This window comes from Anser anser (assembly GCF_964211835.1).
Source record: "Anser anser genome assembly, chromosome: 4".
Classification (NCBI taxonomy): Eukaryota; Metazoa; Chordata; class Aves; order Anseriformes; family Anatidae; genus Anser; species Anser anser.
In genome coordinates, this window is record NC_139724.1 from 24140331 (window position 1) to 24164189 (window position 23859).

At 34.2% G+C, this 23859-nt stretch overlaps 1 long non-coding RNA gene across 1 annotated transcript; it reads right to left on the reverse strand.

The window, feature by feature from the left end:
* Window positions 1–7348: 7348 nt before the first annotated feature.
* LOC310899205 lies at window positions 7349–22543 on the reverse strand. Its single transcript, XR_014584068.1, has 4 exons — window positions 22392–22543; window positions 18259–18305; window positions 17591–17674; window positions 7349–13887 (listed from the first exon to the last, which is right to left on the reverse strand). It is a non-coding gene; the product is annotated as an uncharacterized lncRNA (long non-coding RNA).
* Window positions 22544–23859: the final 1316 nt, after the last annotated feature.

Below are 23859 nucleotides of genomic sequence, written 5' to 3' on the forward strand. Positions count from 1 at the left end.
AAAAAATATTTAAAATAGGTGGCTGTGATGCTTACCAGTAATGAGTGATTGGTTTTTGTCTTGAAATTGCTGAAATGCATCTTTCTACTAAACAGCAATTATTTCGAATTACATGTAGCTTGCAATATTCAATGCAAGCCTGAAACCCACTGTTGGAGTAATATCCCCAAGGACATGGGCACACCATGCCACAAACTAGCATCAAAGCCAGAGGGAGGGTATCTGTCTCAGTGCCGTACTTCATCTGAAAAAAAAGGCTAATTAAGTCAGGTGTCGAGCTACTCCCAGCATGACACTATTGCTTTTTGTGTGTAAGTTAATAACTCTACATGGTACTGCACACTGCACATTTTACACACCAAGCTTAGAAGACAGTTCCCTCCTATCCTGTTAATGATTTAGATGCCTGTTTAGATGAGAATTCAGGACCCTGCACATAGGTATGCTGGAGCTTTTCTCCTTAAAAATGCCAGTTGTGCCTGATTCTCAAAAACTCTGTTGCTGGATTATATATCATAGACCTAGCAGTGCAGTCAAAACATGCTCACAAACTGCCTTTTCAGTACCATTTTAGCCAAGTCAGATTTTACCTGTTGACTAAATACAGCTGCAAGTTTATTGAGCTCCTTTCGTACCTCTTAAGCAAGTGCGTGCTCAAATATGTAAACATTTCTTGGACATTCCTAGGTTTTCCAAAAAAAACCCACAACACCACTTTTTTTTTTCTTTTTTTTTTTTTTTTTAATGTGTAGTTATCTTCACTCACAGAGGCTTTACATGTTCAATGATTTCAGGTACCTTCAGGATGAGACCCTGAGACTGAAATTTTAGAGTAAATTCAACCAGTAAAAGTTTAAATAGACAGCTATCTCATTTGTGATCTTTCTCTAACTTTTTTATGAATCTAGCACATAAACAACATTTTATCCTTCAGTAATAAATAAAATTCTTTATAATTAGACAGAAGCTACTGACCTCACCCCAGTCGTTACTTTCATTGTTTTGCTTATTCTTCTTTCACCAGTTAGTCTTAAATTCAGAAAAGAGTCTGAGGATTGAAAATCCGTAAGCTTTCATGCATGTGTGCTGTTGGATTAGCAATTGTAGATGTTGAAGCAGTTTTCTTTGTTATATGTACTTGAAGGAACCCTCTAGCTTTTGCCAGAACCTGATTAATATTTACCAACTGATATATTACATACTGAGGGACAAATGAAGGAGGTACATTTACCATTCTTTTGCCTAGAACTTTGCTAACAATAAAATATTAACAATGCATTTCATTTACCTATGAAGTTACTTGACTGATAGTTATCACAGGACCAAAAAAATTAAGATAATCTTAAAACAACACAGATTTGAAGAAGTAAGGGAATGGACAATTTTTATTGTCCACAACATACTTACACCAAAAGCATGCTATACTTCAGTATAGCAGAAAAGGTGAATTATATAGGTAAAATAGATATTTTTATTTACTGATGATTAAAAATGTAGTAGATCTATTTGAGAATTTATTGAGTGATCGTAAGTTGTTCCAATCCTTACAGTGATGTACGGAATAGCTGATTGTTAGTGTAGTGTAAAAATACACAGCTACATTTACTTTTTGAACATATTCTATATTAAATATAAAGACTTTTTTGATTTTTTTCTTTCTATTTTACTAAAATTTTCTCAGAATCCAGTGCCAGACATTTGCAGCCGCATTCTGAAATTTATTACAAATATATGGGTTATTAATCAACCTTTATTCAAAGCTAATAGACAACCAGTTTAACAGGCTTTTGGAAGGTTACATGTGAGTTGCTTATTTGTTTTTTGCTGACATAGGATTCTGGCCAGCAGAGGTCATACTGAGTCAGTGGGATTTCATACTCTCACTTTTCTGATGATTTCTTCAGGTAAAGCTTCAATTAAAATACAAAATAATTCTTCCAACAAAAATATCCCACAGTTGTGATAATATTCTTAACATGAACTGAGCATTTTATTCCCTAGTCTGCAGGTTGCCAGTCATTAGTAGGCACCTTGCCAGTAGTATTTCATTATTATGGAAAAGCTGTTTATTAAGCATTTCTTTACTACCTTTTTAATTTGAAGCTGTTCTCTAAAGCTGTCCGCCCATAACACACAAACTACCTTGTGGAGGATGTAAATGCTATTAGCCCCATTTTGTAGGTCACAGAACAGAAGACCATGGCAATAATGACTTTCCCAGGGCTGTATTCCCCAGGGCAGCAAGAGACACAAGTACGACTAGAAATTTGCCTCCTAAATCATAAATGATCATGCAAATCACTAGGCTGTGCAACTTTTCATCAGATTGCACAGCCTGGCTGGTTTCCTTCAAGAACCAGCTGAAAGAACAAATCTGAGACTGCATAGGCATTGGTAATTTTTTTCTCCTTTCACAGCAATAGCAGAGAATGCAACAGGGAGAGGGATGGATTAATGGTGACTGCATGGAGCAGTACCAAAACTGAAATGTTTCCAAGATGCTTGACAGTCAAGCAAAGGCATGGGTGGTGTTATTGCAAGTTTCTATTCACTGCTCAAGAGCAGCTCTCAGGAGCTGGGACCAAGGCAAAAATGCCTGCTAGATCATTAATTCAGGAAGGCAGCTAGTAGGAGCTCCCTGAGAGAAGATAAAAATGAGAATGTGAGCTGATACATGGAAAGGAAAAAAAAAAGCATCTGTTACCAGTCCTGACTGGTAAACAGAGGAGAATCACCTAGTCATTTTTTAGACAGTAACAGTAAGAATCAAATAAAAGCTGAAGTACAGGAGCAGGAATGCCTTCTATTTAAGATTTAATTTGAAGATACTGTACATGTTTGTCCAATCACATCTAAATCTCACTACTTATATTAGGTGCTGTGTCATCTCTGAAGACTCACAAAGTTAATTTGAACATATGCAACAGTAAGCTTTATTGTGTCTAACTTAGTTCACCAGGCTGACCCATGACTGCAAGATTCGCACACAAGCAGAGCAGCCTAGTCACTCAGCAATACGCAAGGCAAGATGAAGATATTTTGGATGCGGTTTCTCACTGCATTTGTTAGAACTCTTACTGTATCCAGGAAAGGAAAAAAAAACTACTTTTCTTCTCCTATTTTTGAAAACTTTTTTTTTTTTAATGTTTATTTGAGTTTAAAGATACTTACCTTTGGTTTCATACCTTCCCTATTAGCTACTAATTCATACAGTTTTTGCTCTCTATGCTTGGTCATCATAGGAGAGCTAAAGCCTGTGCTAACTACCGCTCCTTGGATTTTGATTAACATAAGATATATGGAGATCAGCAAATGTCACCTATGGTTGGGATTTATTCTGATATTAACTGGTTGAAGACCATACCAACATCAAAGTATACTGATGAAGAAATCCTCTTTTGCTTTCATCTATTGACCCCAGGGGATCCAAAGCACCATTCATGCTTTGTTTATTTAACTAAAACCTTGAATAAAGCTCATTCAAGGAAGCTTCATTTAGGAACTACTCACTTCAGTAGGGTTGGATCAACCCCTATAATGTCTATACATACTATATTTTATATGTCCTGGGTACCAAATACTATATATAATCTTGCATATACTATATACCATATATATCACATCATATAGCATATACAATTTATGATTCATTATATATATGTAGTGTCAATGATTTACATAGCATGTCTTAATGAAACAGATTTTCTATATTTCTAATAAAGAAATGCATGCAAATTTGCTTGAATACAAAAGTTTTTCAATGAGTGCTATGATCTCTACAGTAGCTTTTCAGAGCTAGACTCCTACAGCAAATGATTTCCTACACTTTATGAAATGCATCCAGAAAAAAACTGTTAGGTTTAGAACATTACATAATACTGCCTGATACTATCTCATAATCTGATATTTTTATATGATATGACATATCATCTTATTACACTAAAAGAAGATATGCAAACTTACATTTAAAGGAAATAAATCTGTATCTGGATAAGACAATTAATTCAACAAATAATAGGCCAATACAAATTTTTTCATGTTTGGTGTACAGCCAAAAATATGCTGAAATATTTACATTATTTTTGGCGGAGCTTGAATTCAACTTGGATCACACTACTGGTTACTCAATTTTCTATTACCACAGTTCAGCATAACTACAGAATATATTGAATATAACAGATAACGTAACAAGCTGTAAACTCTATTGCTTGTTTTTATCCCTGCTAGAAAAGAAAAGTATTTGAGAGCACTTTGAAATTCTGGGACATTTTAGGACTGAATTAACAGGAGTCTGCTTATTTTTCATTTTTAGTATAATACAGAAGCATACACTATCTAAATAAAGTTATAGTTTAGTATGAAAATAAGCTCTTTCACAGTCAAATTATATGAACATTGAGAAAGAGTAAGCAAAAGGAAAGGATACTGAATGGAGAGAACAACTTCAAGAAACCTGTTTGTATATTATGGGAGTGTTTTGGCTCCTACTCTGTGTATCAAGTCAGAATAGTTTTCTATCTTGTGCTTCAGAAACACAACTGAAATCTCTATTCTTTTATTCAGAACAGTAAAATTATTCTAAGTATTCAAAGTACTTTTTTTTTTTTACAGATTGCATCATCTGTGTATCAGAGTCCTGTGCAGATTGGGACTACAAAGTATTTCTGAAATGAAAATAATAGTAGGTTGTTTTTGTTTTTGTTTTTTGCAGGGAGTGGGTTCTGACTATATAGAAAGTATTTCTGTTTAAGTAGTCTTTAGGATTTCCTCCTTGAAAAATCAACTTGTAGCCTGAAACATCATTTGAATAGCAAATGCTTGGATGGATTTCTAGAATTCCACTGAACACAATTGCCAGCTTTCATTTTTTGTGAAACAGTGTGCCCCTTACTAGTAGAAATCATGAGGGATTTGAGGGTAATCTGTAAATTATTTTTAAAAAGGTAACAAAATATCCCTGTAGCTGTTTGACCTCCCACAGTTTTAGTATCATTAGTTGGTAATGATTCTAAAGCAATCAGGTATAAAGAAGAGGGCAAAAGGACAGGCTTCTCTGGCACTTCTTGTAGATTACGTAGCTGTAAAGACATTCCATTAAAGATTACTGATAATATGGAAGAGACACATAAAAATTCCTGCTTTGGCTAGCAAGAGAATTAGAGATGTTTGCTTACTGGAGATCTCAATTAACTCAGAATATATTTTCAGTATGGATTAAAAACAGCTATGTTTCTGTTGTGTTAAAAGTGCCTAGTGGTCAGCTGTCTTTACTTAAAAAGACAGCCCATTTCCCAGCAGTTACCACACAGTGGGTTTTAAGATAATGCCTCTTACCCTTTTAGTATTTCAGATACCACTGTGTACTGACTTGGTAAACGTAGACTTTTAGTGTTCAGCTGAGCTGTCCAAATATTTAACCGATTAAACCTCAGCTGTTTTCTTATTTTAATGGGGTCTTTTAGTGGTATTTATGTGGTACTAATATATGAGCACCTAGGAAAATTCTCTAAGTGTTTTATATTTGGAAAATCTGCCATCTTTGAACTGGCAAGAAAAATGTCAAACTATAGAACATGGCTGTACACATTGGTAAAAAAGCAACATAACATTTATCAATGTCTGGTCACAGACAACTCCATGACTAAATAGTGAAATGCAGCCTTTAGAAGTCACTACATCTAGGCAAAATTTATGCATTCAACATCTGTATTATAAAGATTTTTTAAAAATTGTTTTAGCGAAAAGCTACTTACCTGTATGTGCTTTATGTAATATTGGTAATATTTTTGAGATAGCATAATGATGAAGTTTAAATGTTAACATAAAAAATGTGAGGAATTGCTTTGTTTATTTCCAGATGTACTATATGCAATTTATAGGAAATATTATTCTTTTGAAATAGAACTTTTCCAGCAGATCCTCTGAACCAAATAGTATGAGAGCAAAATCATAAGCCAAATAAAAACCTTTATTCACAAGTACAAATTAACATAAGTGTAATGTGACAACTGTTAGATTAGAAGGTAAAACGTTACTTTGCAGAACCACAACCACAGTGACTCATGTCTGTTGTAGCTCCTCGTTAGGAATGTTGGCCTTGTGGTTATGGCAGGGAACTGTGACTTGGCAGATACCCTTTCAGCCTCTGGTTCTACTAGTTTTCCTGTGCAATATTTAGAAAGGAACTTCAGGCCGGATTAAAAATAACAAACAAGCTTGGTGATACAGTGCTGAGCAGCTCTGTGCCTAACTCTCACTTCATCCCCTCCACAATTCCTATACCACGCAGAGGAAATGATCAACAACACTTGGAGCAGAGAGCCACTTTCTGCTGGCCCAACATAAACCTGAAAACAGGAATGTGGTTTAAATCAAACCCTTATCCTGTATTTAGGTATTTTTCTCAGTCTTGCAGAGAAGTGTCTCCTCCCATTCAAGTTTCACAGCCCAAATCCTACTCTTCAGATAAATGCCTGTGTTCTTTCTTTCAAAACCTGTCTAAAAGAGGTGATAGTGATGCCCTCTCACTTTTGCTTTTATACAGTACCTTACAGGTTAAAGCACACTCCTAAGACAAATCCAGATTCAACACATTATTTTCACTGAGAAAACTGAAACTACATTCTTTCGGCCTTTAAATTCCTGTCCAAATGACCAACCTATAGGTCATGAAAAGATAGTACCATTTCCATCCCTCCTATTTAAACTTCTGTTAGGGAAAAACAGTGAAGTTATTAAATCAGAGAGAGTGTCACAAAAGTAAGCAGGCACTGTAGCCTAATTGTAAAGATCTTCAGCCAAAGGTGACAAGATAATAGTTATTCTGGTAAAACTTGATCCTTAGTTCTGTAGTTTTTGGAAGAGTTTTCTTTCCACATTTCCACTAAGCTAACCATTTTTGGCTAGAATTTCTGTTATGGCTGATGTGAGCGTAGAGGCTACAGCAGTACACAATACAAAACAACAATGGTTTATTATGGATTTAAGTTTTTCAGTCACACGTACCCATATAGAATATGGTACAAACCACAGATAGAAACTAGATTTATAATAGAAAAGAAATGAAAATCCACAATTCTTGCTGGAACCAAACTGTCTTTTTAGGTTTTAGTGACAATGCTTTATCATATTATTTAGGATCTCTTATGTTCATGCTACAAAAAGTATGGCGTGTTCATCGGTGAGAAGCTTAAGGATGGAGAGAAAGAAAATTCTGCAGATAGCAGTCTTAAGGATAAAAAGCTAAGAACTTAATGGAAAACTTTTTATTTTTGAAATATTAGGCATTTTTATTATATGTTTCTTTAAAGGCTTGAAAAAGATTTTATCATAGTATTTTGTTTCATGCTGTCTTTAGAATTAAACAGTATTTACATTGCTGTGGTTTTCCTCTCCTTTAACTACTAATATTGTTCAACAAATGCCCACTTACTTTGTGCTGATAGCTAATAATCTCCAGTAGCTTTACTGTTGGGGACGGCAGACTGATCTGACAGGTAAACAGTGAGATCAATAATATGTCATTAGCAGCATAGGAACAGTCAAACACATGCACTGAAACAAATTGGCAACTGTTTATAGAAAGTCTTCCTTCAGATGCCTGATTTAAAAAGACAAAAAAAAAAAAAAAGGTGGTTTAAGTAGCTCTCTAGCAAGCGTTGCATTAGCAGCTTGCCCATGTATCTTTGTCATTATAGCTGTATTATATGTGACAGTGATAAACATCTTGTGTGATGTGGTTGTTGTTTAAGGCACTACCTGTTAATGAGGATATGCAGGTCCATAAATGACAGATATGAAGGATGGACTAAAGTGTCAAACTGAAACTTCATTAAATTATTGAAGGCACAATAATCCAATCTATTGCTGTGAATTAGTGGTTATCGCGTTACCAGTTGCCTTGCTACACAGATAATTCAGATCTGTTCGTACCCTGTTCAGGATGTTTCAGGCATAAAGCTCATTATGGAGAGGGTGGAAAAGGTCATTTTTATTCCCTATTTCCTTCTATCTGGCTATGAAGGTAAGACAGCCACAAAGACATAGATATGTTTTCTACAAGTTAACACTGCTAGGCTTAGAAATTCAAGAGATACTTCCCTTATCCAGGTGAATGCTGTTCCCAACTAGTCCATGGTTTATAAGATTACAGTTAATTGTCAAAGATCATATTTCTTCTTAAAAATCTACTACTTAGTAAATGCATACTTTATAAATTACAAAAATATATACCTTCGGCTAAAGTCCGTGGCAGGGACTTTACTATGTACTTTGGTGATTCTTCATGGCATTTATCATCTTCACGTACAGTTGCTGTATATTACATTTGAAAACTGAACACCAAAAAGTTCTTGTAAAGCTTGAAGGTTAATGGCATTAGTCTGCCCCTTGACTATAGGAAGCTGTCGATCTAATTTAAACTGACAGATGTGCTTTTACAGCTGGAGCAGTACAGAGATCTTTAAGTTTTGACCTTCTGGGAGAAACTAGTGGATAAAATAGCAAAAAATGTCATTGAGCAATTTTTCTAGAAGAGATTGATCAAAGTTTGGAATGTGTCTGGTCCTGAGAAACCCTAGGAATTCATAGGAGTCTCTCCAAAACAACCTTATTTATTGGCTGAAAACTCAATTATGCCAAAAGGAATACATTATTATCGCAGAACTTTATGAAGATTATAGTATATAATTTCAGCCAAACAATTGCTAGCGTTTCAACAGCTTTAGTGTATTAGACAAACTCACTAAATAATTTCCTCTCTACAGATGTTTTTTTCAATATTATTTTCTGAACAATAAATATATGGAGCAAAACTTTATTTTGCATAATTTGTATGTTAATGAAGTAACAAGCAATATTTATGTTTTGGCGGGCAGAATTTGAAATCTCCATAAATGTCAAACTAGGTGTTTTTTCAGAGATTATTTCCACAAAAGAACAGAAACAGTGGTTTTTGCAAAGTCTTTTTGACTTTCTTTTCATGTAAGAATACTGAGGTAAATTCTAGCTTATAATGTCTTGCACCATGTCAGGAAGGGAATCTTTTTAAACTATTTTTAAGAAGGAATTTCCCAAATTTATGGAATAAATTATACAACATGTTCTTTATTACAACATATAATGTTCTTGGTAACCCAGAAGATCCCTTTCAGTCCTATAATATCCTAAATAAGCACAAAGGCTGCTCTGGCTTCAGAATAATCATTCACATCACAAAAGCTGAAATGCTGCAGGTTTTTATCTTCTTAAAAATCTTTTGCAATACAGAAATCTTGCATAATTATTCTATTAGTCTATTCTAAGAGAAAAATTACAACATATATAAAACATTGGATTTGAGAGTCATTTCCTCATTCTTTGTAGAAAGTGAAGAAAGTGGTACGAAAAGTGCTACTGTTGATCTCTAAGGGCTAGCACTGAATTCCCCTGAGATAATACACAGATAGCATCTAAACGTTTGTTTGGAGTAGGACTGCACTGAGGTCACTGTTCAAGACAACAAACTGTCTGCTGCATTCTCTGACCCTGAAAGGTTAGAGTTTAGGAATTTCCTGGAGAGATTCTGTTTGGTCTAACATTTTTATGAAAGTATCAAGGGGATAGTTAAGAGCAATAGTAAGGTTATTTTCCCCAGAGTTGTAAAACTCTTTTATCTAGCCAAAAATACTTGCAGGGAGATGCCTGTTAAGGCTGTGTGAATGCAGAGGAGAAATGAGAAAAAGGAAACTCTTTTTTTCTGCAGAAGTCTAAGAACACAACAAATGTGTGTTTTTTTTTAATGGTTTTATATTTAAGTATCATAACACTCTCTTGTGACTACATTTTTTTTCCACGTTGAAAAAAAAAAAAGATTATTTAACAGTATATTAATTTTGTAATTATTTTCATATACAAAATGATTTAAAAAATGAAGGAAAGCAGACAGACATTTTTATGTTGGTGTAATGAATTTGCTAATGGTGTGTCCTGACAAAACAGCTGGACACAGCTGACTGGACTCTACAAGATACAATTGTATTCACAATAACCAAGAGGAAGTCACAGGGAACTTAGCTATGTCATAATTGTATTTGTTCATTTTTTTCCACATGATTTGTGGCATTTTTAGATTCTGAACATGAACTGTACATCATGCTATTATGAGATAAAGCCATCTTAATGAAGAAGGCAAATTAGTATAACTTCATAGTCCAGTCCATAAGACTGATAGTATTACACCACAAAAAAATGATTGTGTCTTTCAGGAAAATCAAAAATTTTAACCTTAAGCCAAATTAACCATGTGTTCTTCATCAGTGTCTAGTTTTGGGTGTTAGTAATAGCTGATTGGTACATCTTTCAGTACAGTATCAGTGCAACCTGTGTCAAGCCAAGCCAGGCAAGACCTCTGAAACAGGACAATGCTGGGGTCAAATATCAACATGGTGGATAAAAGTCAATAGTGTGACTGCTAGTAGTACTGTATAGCCAACATCCTTGAGGTATGCTAAGCCAGAGTTTCATGTAGAAAAAACATGAATGATCTGGTCGTAAAGAGGGACCAGTAACACAGATTTTCAAAGAGCAAGTTAGCTGTAGACACTTCAATGACACATCAGAAGCATTCTAAAATAATAATAGGTGTTAAATCCAAGTTGTATTTCATACAAATAATGTGACTGGTAATCACTAGTCATCTAACCTGTTCCATTTCTACCTTCTTTGCCTCCATTTACTAAGGCAGCAACAGCTTGAATTAATATCCAGATTTAGTACTCACATCTTCATTAACTTTCAGCATTGACTTGTTCTCTTCGAGTACTTAGTCCTTATCTTTAAAGGTCTGTTCAAGTTTCAACCATATGTAAGTTTGTTCTTGTTCACTGTAGTGCTTCTTTACCCTCATTCCATCAACCAATTTTCCTTCTTCCATCATTTTCTTCACAGTTCACTTTTTGCTTAGGGCCCTACAGAAGGTTATAACTATATTTGGAATGGCCTCCCCATCCTTATTTTTCATATTAATTTTCAAATTTTCCTTTTCCCCTCTGAGTCCTACAAATACAAACACTTAAGAGTAATAGGGGCATCCTCCATATAGATTTAGTCTTTAGGAATAACAGGGTTACCCTTCATATAAGTTTACTGTTAATATTTTACTGTGCTAGACTGTTGCAGGTTTTTTGTTTGTTCATTTGTTAGGCTGTTTTTCTGTTGCCTTTTTTTTTTTTTTTTTAAAGTGGTCGCCTTCAGTAGAAACTTTTTTTTTTTTTTTTGGTAAAGGATCTGTATTTTTGAGCTATCTATTGCAAGATCTGCAAGACAAAGACTATGTCTGCTTTTCGTTTTGTCAAGCAAGTCATTATAACCTCCATCTCACAGCCATGCAAAGGATAGACCAGATTGCATGTAAAATATCAGCAACAACATTCTGCCAGTTGGATCCAATTTTGGTTATCAGAATGAAAACCAAAACAAATATTCCCTGTCCATCATGATTCCCCTCATTCCCTACCAGTGAAGGAGACATGTCTGAATGATACAACCCAAAAGGGTCAGTTCAGTTTGAATCAAAGGTCAAACTGGTATGTTACATAAAGAGAACCACTGAGCTTAAGCAATATTTTTTAACGTGTTTGTCTATTTCTAAGAAAAATCATACACACATATCTTTTTATAAAATAATAGATAAGACTTTTATTCTTTTTTTTTTTAATGTTAGCAATATAATAGAGTTTTCGACTGATCAGTCATGAGATGTTTATGTAGCTACTAATAATGTATATTAACCAGCACAGGCTAATAAGCACTTTGTGCACAGTTCAGATCTTGATATAAAATACTTTGGGTTTTAGAGGCATTGAAGTCTGTATTTTCATTCAGCTGCTGAATTACTTGGTAAAAAAACCTTACTCAGAAGCAGCAGCAGTAGAAGAAGCACTTATTCTGGCAGAGTCCCATTGATTAAGAAAGGAACCAGCGCATGCAAAAGTAAGATCTGACTGAATTTCAAGAGTCAAGGAATATTCAGTTTATTCACAGCATAAGATCTACAAAAAGCTACAAGTATTTTAGAATCATTTTCTATAGTAATTTTTTTCTATTTCTGTTTTGTATCTATTAGCAAGGAGGTTGTATCAACCACTTGTATGGCTGTATTGTTTAGAGAAGTTTTACATAATGGTCTTTGTCTAGTTTACAGGGGGAAAAAATAAACAAACAAACAAACAAACAAAAAACTCTTTTAAGTATTCACTTACAGGTTTTGGGAAAAGGAAGATGGTTAGTCACCAACAGATAAGAGTAGCCCTTGAACCAGTAATTGGCTGGGTTAGGACGGTCTGATAATTAAGGAGGGTTCATGAATATTATTCTTCTAGTCTCTTTTAAGAAATAGATTTCTCTATTTTCTTTTCAGAAATACATGAGGTGTTATTGTCTGGTACCAACTACTAGGCCAATGAAATCATACATTTTCTGTCATTAAGAATGGAGATAACTGCTAGTTATGTACCAAACCAAATTTGGTAAAAAGGGAATCATGACTTTTCAGAATTCCCAAATGAATTAAGTTATAAATTTATGAATGTAAATTAAGAAAAAAAAATCAAGATATCTTGTACTCTTATTATATTGCTTTTATGTCTGGAATCAAGATCATGTTGTATTGTTAACTCAATGGTAACATGGCCAATTTTTTTGTTGCCTGCTGCACGTCAGATGTCATGGCTCTTGAAACAGAATTTTAAAGATACCTTTCACAACCAGAGGCATAACAACTAACTTGGAAATCCCAAGTTTTCCTAATGACCTTGCACTTGAATAGCTACTTTTATCCCCAGAGGGCTCCAGTGGCACTTAAACTTAATTGCAGCAAAGTGGTTTAGAACAGGATGTAAAGAATCCTTCCTGACTGAAACTCTGTGGTGGAAAGAGCAGCTAAGTGGTATTATTTCATAACTACAGCAATTCCAACGATTCTGTGAGGAATTCTGTAGGGAATATGTGGAACAGAAAAGGAAACCTTTTTACTAAAATAAGCTTATACATATGTGAATTTTAGTCATAGGTGTCAATACATGTCTTTTCCTGAGGTTTTGTCACTGAATAATGCTTAGCTTTTTGTTCTAAGCAAAATAAAAATTACCTGATAAATCAAAATTATCAGCTTCAAATATATAAATAAATATAATTTTAAAAATTATCCAGCAAAAATTGTACTATATTATGATGAAAATAGAATAGGTATGAAAATCTTTCTGACACCATGTCTAATCAGAATGAAGTATAGGTTTATAACATGTACATTCTACCTGAAACAAACAAACAAAAAAATCATTTTTAAAATGAAATTTAACCTCAAGTAAAGCACGCATAAATGAAAAATCTTCACTTTTCTAATGCTGCTTAATAGTCATTTAATGGGCAATAAAGCCTAATTCCTAAATGCATTATACTCTGTAGTTTGTCCTCAAATTCTGAAATAATGCATTGGCACCAGCTGCTAGGAGTACACCATGCTAATATTAGTAAGATGTATCATTAAAGCTACTAAGTGTGAAAGGAAGAGTATTGAAGCTACTGTGATCTGGAACATAAATAAACACTGCTACTTCATATCCTCTATTCAACACTCTTTCTCTTAGTCTTTATGGCGGCGTTTATATCTTCCTGCTGGGACATACTATGGCATACACTACAGTCCAAATTAGATATGTGTTCAGGGAGCATCATGGCTCTCATCCAAATCACAAGTCTGTGAAGAATAAAAAACAGGTCACGAGAGAAAAAAAAAATCTTCCTTCAAACGCTGTGGCTGTAATAATTTAAAAATTGTACTTGCAACTAACGTCACAATGCAACTGCTGAAGTCACTTTGCTTAAGTCCATCTTCCTCTTTGCTTCCTCCTATGAAAGAAGAGGCAAAGGGTAAGAAATTTCTTAGGTACCTTCATCTCTAGATTGTATTCCATGAGCAATAGCAAGTCATATCCTACTTCAATACAAAAGAAAGCAAAGGTTGAAACAGAATATAGAATATAATATGGTAAACTTTGCTGCTCTTAGGAGGTTTCTAATTTATAGTCCTTTGCTTGTTTTCCCACCAAACACCAATAAACTTGACAAACACTACATAAAATTTCTCATTTTAAGTATATAATAAAGCCTGCAACTTTTTCTAGATATATATTTACAAAGCATTAAATATTAGAGAGCATAAAACCAAAAATTGCTGAAAAACTGAGACACATGCTGTCAAGTGCAATGTAAATTGTTAGACATAAGTAACCTGTAGCAAGTTTCAGGAGACAAGCAGAATGTGGAAGAATATTCTTCAGGATACAATCTGAAGTGTAGGTTTCATGATGGTGCTTTTTCATCTCTTCAAAGAGAATTGATAGTCACAATACATAAATACTTTGCATAAATATTTTGTATTAGGTCAAAGAATAATAAAACACAACCTCAATAGGTATGGAAAGGAAATACAATCAGTCTTTTATTTTCTTTTCTTCTCTCTTCTTCTTTTTTTTTTTTTTTTTTAAACTTAGGTACTTTACTTTTGAGAATGGCAATTCTGCAGCATATCCACATAAATTAAACTTATTACATTACTGTAACTGTATGTAGACAAAAATAAAACTTAGCTGTTTAGATAGTATAAAGTAACAGTTTCTTTTATTCTGTTAATAATTCTACTCATTATCTCATATATTCTCTTTTATTTTACAATATGAGCTTAATGCAGCAAGAGGGGAGAAAGGCTTTGTTTTGTAGCAGTCCCCCGTCCCAAGAAACACAATTCTGCAGTCTGCATCTTCATCTCCTTTGAGTTCTGGTTGTTAAGTGAAAGTTATGATATGCTGCCTGATTTCACTGTTCCCAGCAATATGGCATGACTTTGAAAACTCTGGAATGAAAGACGACATGAATAAAAAGTCTTGCATTCCAGAGCAGGGGGTATACTCGGGAGGGAGCAGTGGGGAGAGGAGAACTAGGGCTTTGTCTTCCAAAGCATAACAGCATGTTTATAATAGAGGAAACACATACCCTTTTAAAACTGACTTGATTGGAAGAAAATTACTTTTTGCCGGCTACTGAAATCCCTAAGCACATGCTGGTTTGTTTAATGGGAACCGATTTTGAAAGCATTTATGGAATGTATAGAGGGATCCTGACTGAAAACATATACAAGGAAGGCATACCAGCTGCAGTTATTCCCTTCATCCTCACTGACATTAGCAATTTAAGATTTAGCAAAGCACAAAACACCCATGACCTTCTGAGCCATGCAGTCCCAAAAGAAAGTGGTTGAGCTCTGCATTTAGTCAGGGAATTATGAATAAACATCACCATACCATGGAAGACCTAAAATAAATCTGCAACAGTATTGAGAACTGTGAGACAATAGAATAAGAAAAATTAAAAACCTGTGTTTTCCTTCATATACTGTAATACTCTCTTCTGAGGATCTTCATGCCCTGTAAAGCTAGCCAGTGAACAAGACTGAGGAGGACTTTAACTGCATGTTTGGTTCCTATTGTTTTCTCTGCCATTGCTTTTCTAGCTTTGTAAGTCATCCAACAGCAGATGTTGAATCATGCTTCTATCTGTTTTCTACCTGTTCGTGTGGAAAAAATGTAATCCAGGGTTTACACGAATACTTGTGTAGTATATGACTCTAAATACTTCTGACATAAATACTGAATAGTTCCTTTTATATGCCCTGTAAGAAACTTGGAGAAGAATAATGTTGTGCCATTACAGTTCAAGCTCTATAGGCTGCCTTTTAAAAAGTTCTGTTCATTACAGGAAATTTGCATGCTTACAGTGTTTTTTTGTTTGTTTGTTTGTTTGTTTTGTTGTTGCTTTGTTTTGTTTTCAAAATGAGTATAGAATCACTTAAAACACACATCGAGTATATTAATATTTCTCTAGTTAACTTCCTTTTTTGTTGTTAAGAAGAACTTTTTTCTGTGATACAGTTTACATTATGACTCTCCAAACAAGTGTATCAACCTGAGTCGAGGGAGGAGGTGAAAAGAGCAAGAGAGAATGAAATGCTGGAGGCAAAACGGGAATGGGAATTTCCTAAGCTAAATCACTAATTTACAGTTTAAAAACCTACTCTAAAGACATTAATGTGGGACTTATTATTACAACTTCCTTAGTTTCTTCCTCAAAATGGAAGAATGTCCATAGGAGGGATTCAGAAAAAATCCCAAAGTACTTTCTGGCCTTTTACCTTTGACAGGTAAAGCATTGTCTAGGATGAGAAGATCCCTGCAGGCTTTTCTGTCATCGAATTCTCCTGACCCTGAGTTATAAAATAACCCAAAGATCATCATTCCATGCAAAAATGTTTTTTAATGTCCAAGCTATTCACCTGCTTCAATTACAAATTCAAAAAGTAGTTTGGGATAAATAGAATTGTATTTGGAAGTCAAATGAACAATTATTTGCAATAGAACAAAGAAAAATATCCACCTCAACTCCTGAATTAAGTCTTCTAGGCAAAGACTGGCTCATTTTAATAAAAAATTTCTTGTATCCTCTACAATATATGATCATATGATTAAAATTGATTTTATGATACATAAGGCTCTAGAGGGCTTCTAGTCAACATCCATTTTCACAATAAGATAAGATTTCCTCCTGAGAAGAGAAAAAGATGGGAACTTGCCCAGATGGCTCCTGTGAGTCCTCAGCAGGTTTTTTTTGTTGCCTTCCATAGGGAAACTAAAAGAAGGAATGATGATTAATGTTGCCTGCATTTTTGGCAACACTAAAAAATATACTTAGCTCCTGAGTCCATAATTCTTAATAATATTGTCATGAATGTGCTTAGTTAATGGTGTGCATAGAATTATAAAACTTTTCAATGCATTAGGAAAGTTCAAAAAGTGCCCAAGGCACACTAAAGTAAGCACAGGGGATTCTGAGCTCATTTTTCACTTTTATTTTAACAAGAGCAAGTACTCCTAATAAAAATATGGTGTTAATATGTAATAAAAAATTCTTTCTCATCAGCATTACCAAATGTGTTTTTCATTGATCAAAACCTACAGTCACAAATTAATTCTTTTAATAATGGGATTAACTTCTCTTGCACACAATGTTTTATATTACATTTCTATTTATTATTTCTCTCTTTCTAAGACATGACTGAGAAATAAGGGCTTTTACTCTCTTATTATTAACATGAATATTTAACTGTTTTACAGCCCCATACCATATCAAAATTGTATTTCATAGGGAGACTAGGAAAGAAAATATCTGTCATTCATATGATTACTGTGACCCTTTCTATCATATTCTCTGCAATCAGTCACCTTCTACTTTGGACATTTCCAATACAAAGGTTTCTTCATGGTCATAGTCATTCTTCTGGAATGTAGCTTGTTATGTGTTTTTTGATTTTATTGTTTTTGATTTGAATGCCAGAAAGTCACTATCTCAACTCCGGCCTTGTTTTACACCCTTATTATATAAAAAGAAGTATGAATACTCTCTAAAGTGTTGCAAATAAGACTCTTGCATGGGCCCAGAAGCATTTATGAAGATAAAAAGATTTTTTTTCCCTACTTAAGAACTGAGAAGCGAGACTTACCGAAGAGTTATGTTGTCAAATGCTTTCTCACCACTTCATGGAGCAATTCTTTCCTCACACTACCATTTGGGTTGCATTCAGCACCTGCTTATCACATGAATAAACATACTGCACAGTTCTGATTTTGCAGAAGACAGTAATGTTTAACATGGGACACTCTGAACAGAGATACACTGGAAAGAGCTATGATACATGGGCTAATGCTGAGAAAAGGACAGGAGATGAATATCAATCCTGTACAACTGAGAGATCTCTTTTCCTAGGTGTGCCAGTACAGAAGGTAAATCACTATAAGGTCTATGCTATTGCTAATATGCCTGCTGTATGAAACAAGGAATAGAGATAGAGAAAAAATTATTTCAACAGTAAACTTCCATAGAAAAATTGGTTTTGTGGGTACTCAAAGCAATAGTCTGAGGACCACCATGCAAAGATCTCCTGAAACCATAATTGAAAAAAAAAGTCATGGAGTCTGTAAAAACGCAATGAATTTGTAGCTACAGTTCTGAGATTTTATAACAAGATATTTGAGACTATCTTTTCCAATGATCTTTAAAATATTGATACACTTACAGTCATATTATGAAATAAAAAAGGAGAACTTACTGTTCATCTACGTGAATTTAGGTAAAACTCATGTTTCCCAAAATGAACTGGCTAATACTTACCTGAGAGTAGGGTTCTTCTGATTGCTTGGTCTCTGTTTGTTTTTTGACTGCAACAGGATGATTTGCAAACAGAATAGTCAGGAATTACATAGTGATTATTTAGTCACTGTCATTCAATTAAGGAAAATGCAGTGATTCAAACCTAGACATATATCAATTTGCTTTTTCAATACTTTTCCAAATCAAATATGATTTTCAGCTCTATTGCAAAAATCAAAGCCTCAGAGAAAGCAAGAAAGGCTATTGGTACAAGTGACTGTCAGCATATTCTCCTTTTTGAAGCCTAAAATTATTTTGACTTTGCTAACAGGTATATAGAAATGCAAAGTCTTCACTCTAAGAAAAAAAAAAAAAAGAGATGCCACTGACATGCTTTCTTAAATGAAGGAGGGGCAATTTGTATAAAGCAATTTAGTGAAGTATCTCAAAAATATGTTGAAATATATGTTAAAAGCTGTACAAAAAGGGACTGAAAAAGTACGGACCATTTTACAGTGATCTTAAGAGTAAATTGAAGAGTGATATTGAAGAGACCGCTGATGCTTGCTGTGAAAGCTAAGCATAGAAATACAATCAAGTAAAAGAGTACATTGTTAATTAAATTGCAGTGAGGCACTTTTATTGGTGCCTACACAAATATGTTTATATACATTTTGTAGACTGGTCTTAATTTCCTGGTGTAACTTTACTAGAAGGAATATCAGGTGAAACATTTTTAACATGGTAATATGTGAGAATACAGGATGATATAACAAGCAAAATTTTGAGTGCTTTTCACTAAAATATCATTTGGATATATCCCCATAGAGATATGATTAAACATGTCTTCATTACCATCTCCTGATGTGACTGGGGAATATAAATACTGCAAGCACAATGACTCTGCTCCTTTCAGGACTCAGTCTGATCTTTCTAAGTTGCACCATGCGGTTTCATCCAGTTTGAGCATTTCTCATAGGAAGCTGCAAACTTGTTTTTTGTTGTTTCACAATAACAGTGAAGTTATTGCAAAACTTTAATTCTGATTTGTAGTCCCCAGATAGACCTCCTGTGTTGTTTTAAAAAGTTTTATCACTAGAGCATATTGTTGTGTGTGTAGCTGAAAATTTGACTGTTACTTTCCAAAGTAACACATTTAAGGTCATCAGAAAATGTAATCTCATATCCCCATAACACCAAGCAGGTAATGATAATTAAACTTCTGAAGAAGTATTTGGCCCCTAGAATTGTTTCTTGGTATAAATCCTGATCGGCTTGCTCAGGTTTCTCAAATTTGTAAATAGATGGCTCCTGTTGCTTGGATGTTTGATGCATCCATCTCTCTTTTCTTTATTTAGCCACACTTTGGGACATATGTCTATGTAATAAAAAATGTTACCATTCATGATTTGTATATGAGAGGTGAAGGTAGAGCAGACCTTATTTATAGGTGTCATTCTGATTTATTTTGGATGGTTGGCTGATGTCTGTAATTGGATGTTTAAATACATAAATCTACTCTTCCTTTAAGCCTGTGAAGAGTGAAGGACAGACTCACAGCCTCTTTATTTGTGCACTTGTACACTTACCACATCAGCATACCTGCAGATACAAGTGCCTCTAAAGGAAGCTCATTAAAAGTAATGTGTGAGTGATCACTGGCAAATTGAATTTTCTCCATTCTCTTTTTCTCTTTCAGCAAAAACTCTAACGTACCATTCAAACTAAATTCAACAATCCCTTCTGAAAGAGCTACAGGCTTACAGGATAAATTTAAGAGGGCTTTTTGCCCATATAATTTATTTTCTGCAAATACTTAACCAGAGATGACTGTGAGGATTATTTTTTTGGTGGTGGTGGTGGTTTTGGTTTTGTTTCCAGCAGTAAACATCTTTTCTGAGCTTCTTTACCATCAAAAGAAAAAGGAAAAATATGGAAGATAAGGCTTATCAAATACATCAGAAAGTAAACAGACTTCAATTTATAACTTTTTAAGGAGAGAAAATACTTGAGTTGAAAAGGCTTTTTAATAGAGGAAGATACAAAAACAGTGACTGAAAGTTAGTCAGATACATCCATGCTTTGAAAATATCAGAATAACTGTTTAATAACTGGAATAACGGGAAAATGCATTCTTTGTCTTCTGATGTTTTCAAATTAAATTTCAATGCCTTCTGAAAGATATGCTTCATTTAAATAAGAGCTACAGGGCTTATTGCAAGACTGATGAAATACAGTTCTGTAACCCTCTCTTAAGTGATCTAACTGATAACCAAATTATTTCTTCTGTCTTTAAAATGTACACTCAAGGAAAGCTTGCATTATTTTTCTAATAAGATAAATATATCTGACCATGCTTGCTAACTACCCTGTGGTGTATAAGATGAAGAAAAATTGAAATCACAGTAACTATATATGATTAGAAGAAAGAAATATCTGTTATTAGGAAATATTATTACAATCTCTCCCTTTGGGATCTTTTCCTCCTCCCCCCACCCCTTCACCCCACCACTACCCCCCCAAAAAAAGGTAAAATAGTTTAATTCTAGCTAATGGGCATGGAACTTGATCAAAACAAGTTTACAGGTTGAACACACGGTCTTAAACTTTTCTCATGATATACCTTGTCTACCTGAATGTCTCTAGTTATGTCAGTCTGACAAACTGACATTACTACAGTCTGCCAGACTTCTTTCAGTCTTTACTTATCAGGCTATCAGTCTGATAGAGTATATGAACATGTATAACAATCCAAACGAAAGAAGCCATGGCTGATCATTTACTTCCTACATATGACCTCAAACTAGCAGTCAGGCAATGCACAAGTGGATCTCTTTTCTCCTTGTCTACTTGCCTCCAAGAAAGTTCTCTTTGTCCTTGTTTGCTTTTACATTGCGTGTTGGGTTTCATTTTTTCATTTTCAAGGTATTTCTAATGTGAAAAGAACACAAAATGGCACACACAAAAAATCAAACTAAATCAATTTCACTGTGGCTTCCCTCTTCCTAGTTAAGTGATTTAGCTAATGAAGTGAAACACAGAAAGAAGAATTAAAAATTCCCCCCGGCCTCTAATATATTTCTAATTATTAAAATTAGGTTCAGTTCCTTGATTCACCACATACTATTACTCAGTGACCTATATACTGCAAGTGGAAGGATAATGTGGTAAGGAAGCACTGCAAAGTCCATTACTTTTATTTAGCCTAGAAAAGATGACAGTCAAGTATGTGAAAATATACAGCTTTCAACTGGGAACATTAAAGTGCCATTGTTGGACAACCATACTCAGCAACAGCCAGGCTCCAGTCCAGCAAAGCTCCTAACTATGAGTGCAATTCTGAGCCGAAGTACATACCTAGTAAAGCAAATAAAACTAGAAAAGTAATAAACTTATATATATGTTGAAATGTGTTTGGAGCAAATCTCAGTGCAGTAACAGTGTGTGGCTTGCTGGAGGATAAACTGGCCATCATTATGAAATTAAAAGCATTCAATAGAAGTTCTATTATATAGCATGAGCAGCACACATTACAAAAATTGTGATTTGTACTTATTTTTGTAGCTAAGTGCAATATGTTGAAACTGATACAAAAAATGAAATTGGCAATTAAGAATTAGTTCACCTGAGCAAAGAGCATGCTTTGTTCAGTTTCAGGTGAGATGAAGGCTGTAAATAACACAATGCTTTTTTTTTTTTTTTCCCTTACAAAGGCACTTCTGCAATGTGGAGGGAAAAAAAAAAAAAAGACACAGAGAAACCACAGAAACATCTTGAAATAACTGAAATGAGTTATTCAGCATCTTTGATAAAAAAAAAAAAAAGTAGAAGATATAAAACAAGTCAAATCAAAAAGAGTAATACCTTTACCCTCTTTTCCCTCGCTGTTTTTACACAGATATTTCTATTACAAAATTCCCTAGTTTCACCAACCAATGTAAAAAGTACTTATACTGCTCTAAATTCATGAGAATATCTTTATTCTTTTGAAGAAGATAGCTTTAACCACCACTATTAGCCAACCTCCTGTTTCAACAGTCATTAACTTTATTCAACCCCATTAGGACTCCACAAACCAACCATCCCTAATCTGATCTCCTTTCAAAGCTTATTCTGAGCAGCAGGGAGAGGAAGATTCAGGTGTTGTCACTTACTTTTAATTCCTGTGTGCTGATGAAGTACTGCTGCCCAGCTGTGGAACAATCGGCACGCTCCTGCAGACAGTATTTTGCTGAGTTTTCCAGTTGGCCTTCATATTCATCAGCTGATGTATCAAATATGCAACGACTGTTTCTACAGAAGCTTAGGTAGGGTTTTTTATTATTATTATTTATTTATTATGTGTAAGTGTTGAATAATATCCATTTAAAGTTAAAGTGTTACTTTTCTGTATAAAAGATGATGTTGTTTTGCTTCTAACAGAGTAGTTGCATAGGTAGATTTGTACTTCCTGGGGGGTGGTTTACTAGGGTTTTCTGTCAGTATTTTTACCTAAAAATTTGATTTTATGTTATTGCAAAGCCATAGCTACATAATCTAGAAGCCTTAGGGAATGAATGGAAGTGAAGTAAAGAAGCACTTGTAAATCTTAATACCTGTTTTACCCTAAATGTATCTCAGTATTGGCATTCATATTGTAGTAATTATAGAGGAATGGGATTTATATAGTGGGTTGTGGTTTTTTTTTGCTGTTGTCATTATTTTAGTGGTTTTTATATTTCAGTACTTTAGGAAAAGAGTGAAATTTAACGTGAACATTCTTGATGTTCTGTAAGAGTAATTACAGTGCAAAAAATGGTTTATATTTGTGTCATTTTTAAATTAAAATGAAGCCTGAATGTATAAGTTAACCTTGGAAAAAAAGTTTATTTTTTCCCTAAAGGAACTTGTTATTCCTGCAGTCATTAAATCAAATTGTACTTAATCTGTTCTAGATTTGTCCCCAAAATGACTGAGACACTTAACTATAAGGGTAATATTATTTAATGTGATAAACAAATGTTGATTAATAGACAATAAGATTTCTGCTGTGTAACATGTGGGAAAGGAGTTTAGAAAAGCTTAAAAGGAATTAGTCCATATGTTATTAAGGGAGTACATGCCTGCGTGAACATTTAGGACCTGATATTATTATACTCATAGGCAAAGATCTTATTTCAGTAGAAATATGTCTGGTGACGTGAGTAGTTTAATAAATATTTGTGTTCTCATTTAAGTGCTTTGTTTACTTCTTTAGGTAGGGAGTAGGGAAATAGCATAAAATAGAAAGAATGGAGGAAAAAGTAATGTAAGATCATGAACAAGAAATATGCTTATGTGGAAAAAGTATAATGAAACATTTCTGGATTAATGTTTCTGTGATGTGAAACTAGATCAACAGAAGTGAATATATAAATTATGTCATAACAATTTGCAAGCAAAATCAGTACATCTCATGTTAAGACAAATGTGCTATTTTACAGATTGGCCTACATTTTCTTTCCCTACACTAGTGAAATCAATCAAGCTTATTACCTTGCTCTGTAAAATTATGTTCTAGCTAGACAGCTGTTTCTGAAAACACTTCGGTGAATGTCTTCTTACTATGTCTAACGCTGCACAACTTACTACTGGTGACTTTTT